This window comes from Arachis stenosperma, chromosome 3 (genome assembly GCF_014773155.1).
Source record: "Arachis stenosperma cultivar V10309 chromosome 3, arast.V10309.gnm1.PFL2, whole genome shotgun sequence".
Lineage (NCBI taxonomy): Eukaryota > Viridiplantae > Streptophyta > Magnoliopsida > Fabales > Fabaceae > Arachis > Arachis stenosperma.
In genome coordinates, this window is record NC_080379.1 from 101,418,874 (window position 1) to 101,432,614 (window position 13,741).

The 13,741-nt window shown below is 41.7% G+C and overlaps 1 non-coding gene across 1 annotated transcript; it reads right to left on the reverse strand.

The window, feature by feature from the left end:
• Nucleotides 1-279: 279 nt before the first annotated feature.
• Nucleotides 280-383, reverse strand: LOC130971113 (small nucleolar RNA R71). Its single transcript, XR_009082344.1, has one exon. It is a non-coding gene; the product is annotated as a small nucleolar RNA R71 (small nucleolar RNA).
• Nucleotides 384-13,741: the final 13,358 nt, after the last annotated feature.

Sequence of the window (13,741 nt, forward strand, 5' to 3'; positions counted from 1 at the left end):
CTTAAGCCTCAATTAGTTTCTCTAATGCAATAGAATTGCAAGTTCCATGGACTTCCATTGGAAGATCCTCATCAGTTCTTAACTGAATTCTTGCAAATCTGTGACACTGTCAAGACTAATGGGGTTGACCCTGAGGTCTACAGACTTATGCTATTCCCTTTTGCTGTAAGAGACAGAGCTAGGACATGGTTGGACTCACAACCTAAAGAAAGCCTGGACTCATGGGAAAAGCTAGTTAATGCCTTCTTGGCAAAGTTCTTTCCACCTCAAAAATTGAGTAAGCTTAGAGTGGAAGTCCAAACCTTCAGACAGAAGGATGGAGAATCCCTCTATGAAGCTTGGGAAAGATACAAACAATTAATCAGAAAATGTCCATCTGACATGCTTTCTGAATGGAGCATCATAGGTATTTTCTATGATGGTCTCTCTAAACTATCCAAGATGTCTTTGGATAGCTCTGCTGGAGGATCTCTTCATCTGAAGAAGACGCCTACAGAAGCTCAAGAGCTAATTGAAATGGTTGCAAATAACCAATTCATGTACACTTCTGAAAGGAATCCTGTGAACAATGGGACAAGTCAGAAGAAAGGAGTTCTTGAGATTGATACTCTGAATGCCATTCTGGCTCAGAATAAGATATTGACTCAACAAGTCAATTTGATTTCTCAAAGTCTGTCTGGAATGCAAAATGCACCAAGCAGTACTAAGGATGCTTCATCTGAGGAAGAAGCTTATGATCCTGAGAACCCTTCAATGGAAGAGGTGAATTACCTAGGAGAACCCTATGGAAACACCTATAATTCTTCATGGAGAAATCATCCAAATTTCTCATGGAAGGATCAACAGAGACCTCAACAAGGTTTCAATAACAATAATGGTGGAAGAAACAGGTTTAGCAATGGCAAGCCTTTTCCATCATCTTCTCAGCAACAGACAGAGAGTTCTAAGCAGAACACCTCTGACTTAGCAACCAGGGTCTCTGATCTAATCAAAACTACTCAAAGTTTCATGACTGAAACAAGATCCTCCATTAGGAATTTGGAGGCACAAGTGGGACAGCTGAGCAAGAAAGTTACTGAACTCCCTCCTAGTACTCTTCCAAGCAATACAGAAGAAAATCCAAAAGGAGAGTGCAAGGCCATCAACATGGCCGAATCTGGAGAGGAAGGAGAGGAAGTGAACGCCACTGAGGAAGACCTCAATGGGCGTGCACTGACCTCCAATGAGTCCCCTAATGAGGAACCATGGGAATCTAAGGCTCAAAATGAGACCATAGAGATTCCATTGGACTTACTTCTGCCTTTCATGAGCTCTGATGAGTATTCTTCCTCTGAAGAGGATGAGTATGTCACTGAAGAGCAAGTTGCTAAATACCTTGGAGCAATCATGAAGCTAAATGACAAGTTATTTGGAAATGAGACTTGGGAGGATGAACCTCCTTTGCTCACCAAAGAACTGGATGACTTGTCTAGGCAGAAATTACCTCAAAAGAGACAAGATCCTGGGAAGTTTTCAATACCTTGTACCATAGGCACCATGACCTTCAAGAAGGCTCTGTGTGACTTAAGGTCAAGTGTAAACCTCATGCCTCTCTCTGTAATGGAGAAGCTAGGGATCTTTGAGGTGCAGGCTGCAAGAATCTCACTAGAGATGGCAGACAATTCAAGAAAACAAGCTTATGGACTTGTAGAGGACGTTTTGGTGAAGATTGAAGACCATTACATCCCTGCTGATTTCATAGTCCTAGAAACTGGGAAGTGCATGGATGAATCCATCATCCTTGGCAGACCCTTCCTAGCCACAGCAAAGGCTGTGATTGATGTTGATAGAGGTGAACTGATCATTCAAGTGAATGAAGAATCCTTTGTGTTTAAGGCTCAAGGATATCCCTCTGTCACCATGGAGAGGAAGCATGAAGAGCTTCTCTCAAATCAGAGTCAAGCAGAACCCTCACAGTCAAACTCTAAGTTTGGTGTTGGGAGGCCACAACCAAACTCTAAGTTTGGTGTTGAACCCCCACATTCAAACTCTAAGTTTGGTGTTGGGAGGTTCCAACATTGCTCTGGGTAAATGTGAGACTCCATGAGAGCCCACTGTCAAGCTACTGACATTAAAGAAGCGCTTGTTGGGAGGCAACCCAATGTTATATTTTATCTATTTTCTTTTGTTATTTTATGTTTTTTGTAGGTTGATGATCATAAGAAGTCACAAAATCAATTGAAAAAGTAAAAACAGAATGAAAAACAGGAAGAAAAACAGCACACCCTGGAGGAAGAACCTACTAGCGTTTAAACGCCAGTAAGGCTAGCAGTTGGGCGTTTAACGCCCAGTCTGGCACCATTCTGGGCGTTTAATGCCAGAAAAGGGCTCCAGACTGGCGTTAAACGCCAGGAAAGGGCAAGAACCTGGCGTTAAACACCAGAAATGGGCACCAGCCCGGCGTTTAACGCCAGATTTGGCACAAAACGCGTTTTTGCATGCCATTTGGTGCAGAGATGACTTTTCCTTGACACCACAGGATCTGTGGACCCCACAGGATCCCCACCAACCCCACCACCCTCTTTCTTCTTCACCCACTCACCAATCACCTCAACACCTCTTCCCCAAAAACCCTTCTTCACCCCTTCATTTTCACACAACCTAAACACCACTTCTCCCCCTCTTTGGCCGAACACAAAGCCATTCCCTTCTTCCTCATTTCTTCTTCTTCTACTCTCTTCTTTCTTCTTTTGCTCGAGGACGAGCAAACCTTTTAAGTTTGGTGTGGCAAAAGCATTGCTTTTTGTTTTCCATAACCATTTATGGCATCCAAGGCCGGAGAAACCTCTAGAAAGAGGAAAGGGAAGGCAAAAGCTTCCACCTCCGAGTCATGGGAGATGGAGAGATTCATCTCAAGGGTGCATCAAGACCACTTCTATGAAGTTGTGGCCTTGAAGAAGGTGATCCCCGAGGTCCCTTTTTCACTCAGAAAGAGTGAATATCCGGAGATCCGACATGAGATCCGAAGAAGAGGTTGGGAAGTTCTCACCAACCCCATTCAACAAGTCAGAATCTTAATGGTTCAAGAGTTCTATGCCAATGCATGGATCACCAAGAGCCATGATCAAAGTGTGAACCCGAACCCAAAGAATTGGCTTACTATGGTTTGGGGGAAATACTTGGATTTTAGTCCGGAAAATGTAAGGTTAGCATTCAACTTGCCTATGATGCAAGGAGATGAACATCCTTACACTAGAAGGGTCAACTTTGATCAAAGGTTGGACCAAGTCCTCACTGACATTTGTGAAGAGGGTGCCCAATGGAAGAGAGATTCAAGAGGGAAGCCGGTTCAATTAAGAAGGCATGACCTCAAACCCGTGGCTAGAGGATGGTTGGAGTTTATCCAACGCTCAATCATTCCCACTAGCAACCGGTCCGAAGTTACTCTAGACCGGGCCATCATGATCCATAGCATCATGATTGGAGAAGAAGTGGAAGTTCATGAGGTTATAGCTCAAGAACTTTATAAGGTGGCGGACAAGTCCTCTACCTTGGCAAGGTTAGCCTTCCCTCATCTCATTTGTCACCTCTGTTATTCAGTTGGAGTTGACATAGAGGGAGACATCCTCATTGATGAGGACAAGCCCATCACTAAGAAAAGGATGGAGCAAACAAGAGACCCCTCTCATCATGAGATCCCTGAGATGCCTCAAGGGATGCACTTTCCTCCACAAGACTATTGGGAGCAAATTAACACCTCCCTAGGAGAATTGAGTTCCAACATGGGACAACTAAGGGTGGAGCACCAAGAACATTCCATCCTCCTCCATGAAATTAAAGAAGATCAAAGAATCATGAGAGAGGAGCAACAAAGACAAGGAAGAGACATTGAGGAGCTCAAGCACTCCATAAGACCTTCAAGAGGAAGAACAAGCCGCCATCACTAAGGTGGACCCGTTCTTTAATCTCCTTGTTCTTTATTTTCTTGTTTTTCAAAATTTTCATGCTTATGTTTGTCTATGTTTGTGTCTTATGATCATTAGTGTCTTAGTGTCTATGCCTTAAAGTTATGAATGTCCTATGAATCCATCACCTTTCTCAAATAAACCATGTTCTTAATTGAAAAAGAGAAGAATTGCATGAATTTTGAATTTTATAACAGATTAATTATTTTGATGTGGTGGCAACACTTTTGTTTTCTGAATGTATGCTTAAACAGTGCATATGTCTTTTGAATTTGTGGTTCATGAATGTTGGCTCTTGAAAGAATGATGAAAAATAAGACATGTTACTGAGGATCTGAAAAATCATAAAAATGATTCTTGAAGCAAGAAAAAGCAGTGAATACAAAAAAAAAAGAAAGAAAAAAAGAAAACGAAAAAGAAAGAAAAAGAAAGAAATAAAGCTGTGATCCAAGGCAAAAAGAGTGTGCTTAAGAACCCTGGACACCTCTAATTGGGGACTCTAGCAAAGCTGAGTCACAATCTGAAAAGGTTCACCCAATTATGTGTCTGTGGCATGTATGTATCCGGTGGTAATACTGGAAGACAGAGTGCTTTGGGCCACGGCCAAGACTCAATAAGTAGCTGTGTTCAAGAATCATCATACTTAACTAGGAGAATCAATAACACTATCTGGATTCTGAGTTCCTAAAGAAGCCAATCATTCTGAATTTCAAAGGATAGAGTGAGATGCCAAAACTATTCAGAGGCAAAAAGCTAAAAGCCCCGCTCATCTGATTGATACTGATCTTCATAGATGTTTTTGGAATTCATTGCATATTCTCTTCTTTTTATCTTATTTGATTTTCAGTTGCTTGAGGACAAGCAACAATTTAAGTTTGGTGTTGTGATGAGCGGATAATTTGTACGCTTTTTGGCATTGTTTTTAGTATGTTTTCAGTAGGATTTAGTTAGTTTTTAGTATATTTTTATTAGTTTTTAGTTAAAATTCACTTTTTTGGACTTTACTATGAGTTTGTGTGTTTTTCTATGATTTCAGGTATTTTCTGGCTGAAATTGAGGGACCTGAGCAAAAATCTGATTCAGAGACTGAAAAGGACTGCAAATGCTATTGGATTCTGACCTCCCTGCACTCGAAGTGGATTTTCTGGAGCTATAGAAGCCCAATTGGCGCGCTCCCAACGGCGTTGGAAAGTAGACATCCTGGGCTTTCCAGCAATATATGATAGTCCATACTTTGCCCAAGATTTGATGGCCCAAACCGGCGTTCAAAGTCACCCTCAGAATTCCCAGCGTTAAACGCCGGAACTGGCACCTAAATGGGAGTTAAACGCCCAAACTGGCATAAAAGCTGGCGTTTAACTCCAAGAAGAGTCTCTACACGAAAATGCTTCATTGCTCAGCCCAAGCACACACCAAGTGGGCCCGGAAGTGGATTTTTATGTCATTTACTCATCTTTGTAATTCTTAAGCTACTAGTTCCCTATAAATAGGACCTTTTACTATTGTATTTTCATCTTTTGATCACTTTAGATCTCTAGATCATCTTTGGACATCTAGTTCTTAGATCAGATCTTGGTTCTTCTGGTTCCCTCTCTGGGACCGAAGCCAATGATCACTCTTGTTCTTATGTATTTTCAACGGTGGAGTTTCTACACACCATAGATTAAGGTGTGGAGCTCTGCTGTACCTCGAGTATTAATGCAATTACTATTGTTCTTCTATTCAATTCCGCTTGTTCTTTGTCCAAGATATCACTTGTTCTTCAACTTGATGAATGTGATGATCCGTGACACTCATCATCATTCTCACCTATGAACGTGTGACTGACAACCACCTCCGTTCTACCTTAGATTGGGTGAATATCTCATGGATTCCTGATACACGATGCATGGTTGATCGCCTGACAACCGAGCACTCGCCTGACAAACGAGCCAGCCATTCCGTGAGATCAGAGTCTTCGTGGTATAGGCAAGAACTGATGGCGGCATTCAAGAGAATCCGGAAGGTCTAACCTTGTCTGTGGTATTCTGAGTAGGATTCAATGATTGAATGACTGTGACGTGCTTCAAACTCCTGAGGGCGGGGCGTTAGTGACAGACGCAAAAGAATCACTGGATTCTATTCCGGCCTGATTGAGAACCGACAGATGGATAGCCGTGCCGTGACAGGGTGCGTTGAACATTTCCAATGAGAGGATGGGAGGTAGCCACTGACAACGGTGAAACCCTTGCATAAGCTTGCCATGGAAAGGAGTAAGAAGGATTGGATGAAGATAGTAGGAAAGCAGAGAGACGGAAGGGAAAGTATCTTCATGCGCTTATTTGAAGTTCTCACCAATGATATACATAAGTATCTCTATCTTTATCTTTATGTTTTATTCATCATCTATACCCATTTGAGTCTGCCTGACTAAGATCTACAAGGTGACCATAGCTTGCTTCATACCAACAATCTCCGTGGGATCGACCCTTACTCGAGTAAAGTTTATTACTTGGACGACCTAGTGCACTTGCTGGTTAGTTGTGCAAAGTTGTGTAGTGATCACAATTTCGCGCACCAGTGCTCATGGCATCTTGGGAGGAGCTTGAGAATGATTCGAATGAGGAAGAAGATTCTGAAGGTGAAGATAAAATCTGCTTCATGGCTGGTAATGATCATCTTGATGAGGTAAATTATTATGACCTGTCCATAGATGATTTACATGCTATAATTGATGATCTTACACTGAATTCCTCAAAACTGTTGCATAAGTACACTAAATGCAAATCTGAAAAAGATGTGTTGAAAGCTGAACATGATTTTTTTAGAGTGAAGGTGAAAGAAACTGAATGTGTTTTGGATATTATGGAAGAAAACAGATTTCTAAAATCTAAACTTGAAACATTAAAAGGAAAGCACACTGTGGATCCTTCTCAAGAGCTAATTGCTGAAAATGAAAGATTAAATGAAAAGATTAAAAGGCTAAATGGTGACTTAGCAAAATTTGCTCAAAGTTCTAGTAACTTGGATAAATTACTTGCAAGTCAAAGACCATTGAAAAATCTGGTTTAGGTTATGTAACCAAGGAAAGTGTAGTTTTTAATGATTCCTCTATGAAATTTGTGGCTTCTTCATCAAATACAAAATCTACATCCAAAAAATCTGATATTGGAAATGTTCCCACACTTGAGAAGAAATTTGATGAATTATACACGAGTGAAACTGAGCCACCATCAAGGACCAAACCTACATCAAATAGGCCAGGTCTGGGACACACTTTGAAAAATGAGGTTGCTTTCAAAAATCTACCATTTTACAACAAAACTTCATATTCAAACAGTCCCTAAGTTTTCAAAAATTCTGGTGGAAATGTTTTTGCAAAGAGGAATAATTATAACAAAAATCAGTTTGTCAAAAGAAATGCATCTCTTCCAAAAACCAGAAAATTTCAGTCCTTTAATCATTTTCAGCAAAATAAATCACCTCAATTTCAGCAATATGTATTAGAAAACCATTGATTTAGTTGCAAGAAATCTGGTCATTCATATCTACAATACTTTATTGAGAAAAGAATTGTAGGTAACCAAATTTACAATTTTGTGTGTGATTTCAATGCACTTGGACAACCAAGATAGATTAACTTCAAAGGTTCCAAATTAATTTGGATACCTAAGGTTACTTGAAGTTTTTCATGCAGATTTGTCTAGCATCCAAGAACAAAAGGGATACGTGGTACTTGGATAGTGGATGCTCAAGGCACATGACTGGAAGGTCAACTTTCTTCATCAAACCAAACAAGTATGATGGAGGTTTTGTGACCTTTGGAGATGACGGAAAAGGTAAAATAGTTGCAGTTAGAAAAGTAGGTAATAAACACTCTACTTTTATTGATGATGTCTTTTTGATAAATGGCTTGAGGCACAATCTTTTGAGTATAAGTTAGCTGTGTGACCTAGGATATTTAGTGACTTTCAAAAGACTTGAATGCTATATGGTAAATGAAAAGACCAATGAAGTGCTTTTTGTTGCTAAGCGTTGTAATAATGTGTATGGACTTACCCTTGATGAAGTAAAGGATCAAAATGTAGCTTGTTTTCATTCCAAAGAATCTGAAAAGTGGCTATGGCACAAGAGATTGGGTCATGCAAGTATGTTTCAAATAAAGAAACTTGTCAAGAAAGGTTTAGTAAGAGATCTTCCTTTGATAAGGTTTGACAAAGACATCACTTGTGATGCTTACCAAATGGGAAAACAACAAAAAGCTCATTTAAATCAAAGGAAGACATCTCTACCAAAAGGCCACTTGAATTGCTACACATTGATTTACTTGGTCCAACAAGAACTCAAAGCCTAGGTGGTAAACATTTTGGTTTATTGATTATGGATGACTATTCTAGGTTTGGTTGGGTTTTATTTCTTACACATAAAAATGAAGCCTTTTCGACCTTTGAAATCTTTTGCAAGAAAATTCAAAATGAGAAGGATTCAAAGATCTCTTCTATAAGAAGTGATCATGGAACTGAATTTGAAAATCATTTATTTGAATCCTTTTGTGAAGAATTTGGAATATCTCACAACTTCTCTTGTCCAAGAACGCCACAACAAAATGGTGTTGTGGAAATAAGAAATAGAAGCATTCAAGAAATGACAAGAGATATGCTTTGTGAGGGCAATGTTTCAAAATTCCTTTGGGCTGAAGCGGTTAACACGGCTTGCCACATTTTGAATAGAACCATCATAAAAAAATTTTTGAAGAAAACCCCTTATGAACTTTGGAAAGGTTACCCACCAAACTTGGATTACTTGCACATCTTTGGATGAAAATGTTTTGTTCTCAATAACAAAGATAATTTAGGGAAATTTGATCCAAAGGCGTATGAGTGTTTATTTGTAGGATATTCCACAACTAGCAAAGCATATAGAGTTTATCATCAAGATGCTAGGATTAGTGAGGAGTCCATACATGTTACATTTTGTGATACTAACTTGGTGCAAAGTGTTTTGGAAGATTGTAATGTAGGGAATCAAGCTCAAAAGGACGATGAAACTGCACAAAATCATGAAAATTAAAATTCTGGACAAGCTGAACCAAAAACTGCAGTGGCTAAAAATTTAAGAGACAATTCCATTTTGTCTCATGAATCATAAGGAGATCCTGAAACCAGCAGTACCCAGAATCCTTTGGTAACTGAATCTGCCTCCAAGTCTACCAGACCTCGTGAATGGAGATTTTTGAAGAATTATCCTGAAGAATTTGTCATTGGGGACGTCTCTCATAAGGTTAAAACTCGGTCTTCAACTAGAAAGGAAAATGAAGGAACAAACATTGCCCTTGTCTCTCAAATGGAGCCTCAAAATATCAAGGAAGCCCTTGATGACCCTTCTTGGGTAAAGGCAATGGAAGACGAGCTTCATGAGTTTGAGAAGAACCAACTTTGGACATTGGTTCCTAGGCCGAATGGAAAGAAAGTGACCAGCACCAAGTGGATTTTTCGAAACAAGCTAGGAGAGGATGGTAGCTGTTCATACCCTGGGTCGAGCTGTCCGACCCGGGATGTTCGACAGACAAAGCGACCGACCTCTTCAGGTCAGGACAACCCAACCTCTTCTCAAAGAGCTCGGCCAAGTCACAGAAAAGACCAAACAAAGGGCCCAAATAGAGGAACACGTCCCAAATCCAAGGGCAGCCCAAGCCTACAGGGAGAAGGGTGGCTCCCTTGAAGATAAGATAAAGATAAGATAAGATAACTAACTTATCTTATCAACAGAAGGTCACATCTCACCATTATAAATACACTGGAGCACCCAGGTATAACTCATACTCTGATTCTACTCAATACCTATTTAATACCCTTGCTAACTTAAGCATCGGAGTCCCTTGCAGGTACCCCCCACCCTCTGGGGATGAAGGATCAGTAGCATTCTCTGTTCAACAAGTCGGACATACCAGCTCTGGCCGCTACACACCCGTCGGATACGTCGGCTCTGACCAGCACAAAAGATCTCATTCGAGATCGACCTACAGTTTCAGGTAACCCTCGGAACATTAGCACCGTTGCCGGGGAACCTGGAAGTCATCCCATCACCATGCGGACGACCATGACAACGACCACGATTCAGGTCTGGAAGATAGAACACCGCACAAGAATGCGGATGTCATGCTACAAGATACCCCGAAAACCAACAAGGACAAAGACTCACCAAATTCCGAGGCAATAGAAGCGCTCCTAGATCGCCTAAAACAACTTGAAAAAGAAACCCAACAACAACGAGAAATCGGAAAAGATCTACAAAGAGAGGTGCGGCAACATCGAGAATTGGAAGAAAAACTACAGCAATTGGAAGCCGATCTTAAATTAAAAGTCCCTCAGGCCAATCCTGAAGAAAATTCACGCAGAGAGCAAGACCCGTTCACCAGGGAAATCATGAAAACCAAAATTCCAAAAGACTTCAAACTCCCAGATATGACCCTATACGATGGCACCACGGACCCCAACCACCACCTCAGCAACTTCAGAAGCAGAATGTACCTTACCGACGCCCCAGATGCTGTTTGCTATAAAGCCTTTCCAACAACTCTCACAAAGACAGCAATCCGATGGTTCGACAACCTACCCCCAAAGTCCATTTCGAGCTTTGATGACCTAGCTAAAAAATTCCTAGCCAGATTCTCCATTCAAAAAGATAAGGCCAAGCACGCCCCCAGCTTACTAGGGATCAAACAAGGAGATCGGGAGAGCCTCCGCAACTACATGGAAAGATTCAACAAAACGTGCATGGACATACAAAGTTTACCAACAGAAGCCGCCATCATGGGACTCATCAACGGCCTGCAAGAAAGACCTTTTAGCCAATCTATATCCAAGAAGTACCCGACCTCCTTAGACGAAGTATAGGAACGAGCAGAAAAATATATCAACATGGAAGAAAATGCTCGGTTAGGAGAGACCTCAAAATCGGGGACCTCCTACCGAGACAAAGACAAGGAATCCAAGAGGAAAGAAGATTGACAAGGGGAGAAAATCAAAAAATACCACAATTACACTCCTCTCAGGGCATCCCTGGTCGAGATATACAAAGAAGTCTGCCATACAGAAAAAATCCCCCCAGCACGGCCACTCAAAGGAAAAAAGGGAGGAGGAAACCGGAAGGAATATTGTGAATACCATCGAGTCCGTGGACACTCCACAAACAAATGCTTCGAATTAAAAAATATCATAAAAAAATTGGTGAGAGAAGGAAAATTAGATCGATTTCTGGCCACCCGAGATGATGATCAAAGAAAGAGACGAAGGGATGAAGATACCGAGCGAACTGAACGATCACCTCGGACACCAGAGAGACATGTCCACATGATACATGGCGGATTCGCAGGAGGTGGGATCTCCAAATCATCTCGCAAAAGATATCTCAGAGAAGTATATCATGTCGAGGGAAAGGAGGAAGCACTCAACATCTCGGCAATAACATTCACTAAAGAGGACGCCTCCGGCATCATCTCAGGACACGACGATCCCATGGTCATCACCATCATATTGGCAAACGCCAATCTACACCGCACCTTAATAGACCAAGGGAGTTCCGCCGACATCTTATTCAAAACAGCCTTCGATAAACTCGGCTTAGAAGAAAAAGAACTTAAAGCATATCCAAACAGTCTGTTCGGACTAGGAGACACCCCGGTTCAACCGCTGAGATACATACCACTACATACAACCTTCAGAAAAGGGAACCAATCCAGGACCCTCAGAATAGACTACATCGTGGTCGATGTAAGTTCCGCTTACAATGCTCTCATAGGTCGGACAACACTCAACCAACTTGGCGCGATAGTCTCGACCCCACATCTATGTATGAAATTCCCCACTACGAAAGGAATAGCCACGATAAAAGCAGATCAAAAGATGGCACGTCGCTGTTATAACGAAAGCCTAAACCTCAGAGGCAGGGGAGAAGAGTTCCACACAATCGAGCTGGGCGGAGCCCAACGACGAGAAGAGCCTCGTCCATAACCAGAAGGTGCGATAGAGAAGATTCAGATCGGGGATACTTCGGAAAAAACAACCAATATCGACACAATCCTAATAGAAGATTCAAAAGAATTACTAATACAATTCTTACGAGATAATGTTGATCTCTTCGCGTGGAAAGCCGTAGACATGCCAGGAATAGACCCTAAGCTAATGAGCCATAAGTTGGCGGTCTATCCAGGATCTCGGTCGGTACAGCAGAGATGAAGAAAACTTGGGCCAGAGCGATCCCAGCCTGTGGAAGAACAAGTACAAGCACTACTGGAAGCAAAATTCATAAGAGAAGTCAAATACCCACTATGGCTAGCCAACATCGTCTTGGTGAAAAAATCAAACGGAAAGTGGCGAATGTGCACCGATTACACCGATCTCAACAAAGCTTGTCCAAAAGATCCATATCCACTCCCAAGTATTGACGCTCTGGTAGATGCTTCCTCCGAATATAGATATCTCTCGTTTATGGACGCTTACTTGGGGTACAACCAAATCCCCATGTACCCACCAGATCAAGAAAAGACTTCGTTCTTAACACCAAAAGCAAACTACTACTACATTGTGATGCCTTTCGGTCTCAAAAACGCAGGAGCTACTTATCAAAGGCTAATGAATAAAGTCTTCTCGGATCACATCGGAAAGGTCATGGAAGTCTACGTGGACGACATGCTAATAAGAACACAAAGCGAAGAGACATTATTGTCCGACCTAGCCCAAGTGTTCGACACCATAAGAAAGGATGACATGCGACTCAATCCCGCGAAATGCACCTTTGCAGTAGAGGCGGGCAAATTCTTAGGTTTCATACTCACACAAAGAGGAATTGAAGCAAATCCAAACAAGTGTCAGGCCATACTCAACATGAAGAGCCCAACCTGTGTCAAAGAAGTACAGCAACTCAATGGGAGATTGGCCGCCCTATCCCGATTCCTAGCAGGAGCTGCGATAAGATCTCTCCCCTTCTATGCTACTTTAAGAAAGGGAAAACAGTTCGAATGGACAACAGAATGTGAGCAAGCCTTCCAAGACTTTAAGAAGTTCTTAGGACGGCCACCTATCCTATCTCGACCACGAGAAGGAGAGCCACTCATATTATATATCGCAGTAGGAAGCCGGGCAATAACCTCAGCACTAGTCAGAGAAGACGAGAATGGACAACAACCTGTATACTTCATCAGCAAAGCACTACAGGGATCCGAGCTGAACTACCAGAAAATAGAAAAATTCGCCTATACTCTCATTTTAACATCCCGACGACTCTGCCCTTACTTCCAGGCTCACACCATTAAGGTTCAAACTAACCAGCCCCTAAAAGGAATATTGCAGAAAATAGATTTAGCAGGCAGAATTCTACAATGGGCAGTCAAGCTGTCAGAATTCGACTTCCAATATGAAGTTCGGACGGCCATCAAATCATAGTATCTGGCCGACTTTATCACAGAATTCACAGATGTCATGGAAACCGTCACAGAATGGAACCTCTATGTGGATGGTTCTTCAAATAAAACTGGAAGCGGCGCAGGCGTAATAATAGAAAGCAACCAAGGAACCCAAGTCGAGCTCTCTCTCAAGTTCGGGTTCCCGGCCTCAAACAACCAGGTGGAATATGAAGCATTGTTAGCTGGTTTGAAGCTAGCTGAAGAGGTGGGAGCTCAAAAACTCAACATTTACAGTGATTCACAAGTGGTCACATCACAAATAACATGGAGCTACCAAGCCAAAGACCCCACCATGAAAAAGTATTTGGATAAGACCAAGGAACAGCTCGGACAAATCGAGGAATACAAGATCTGC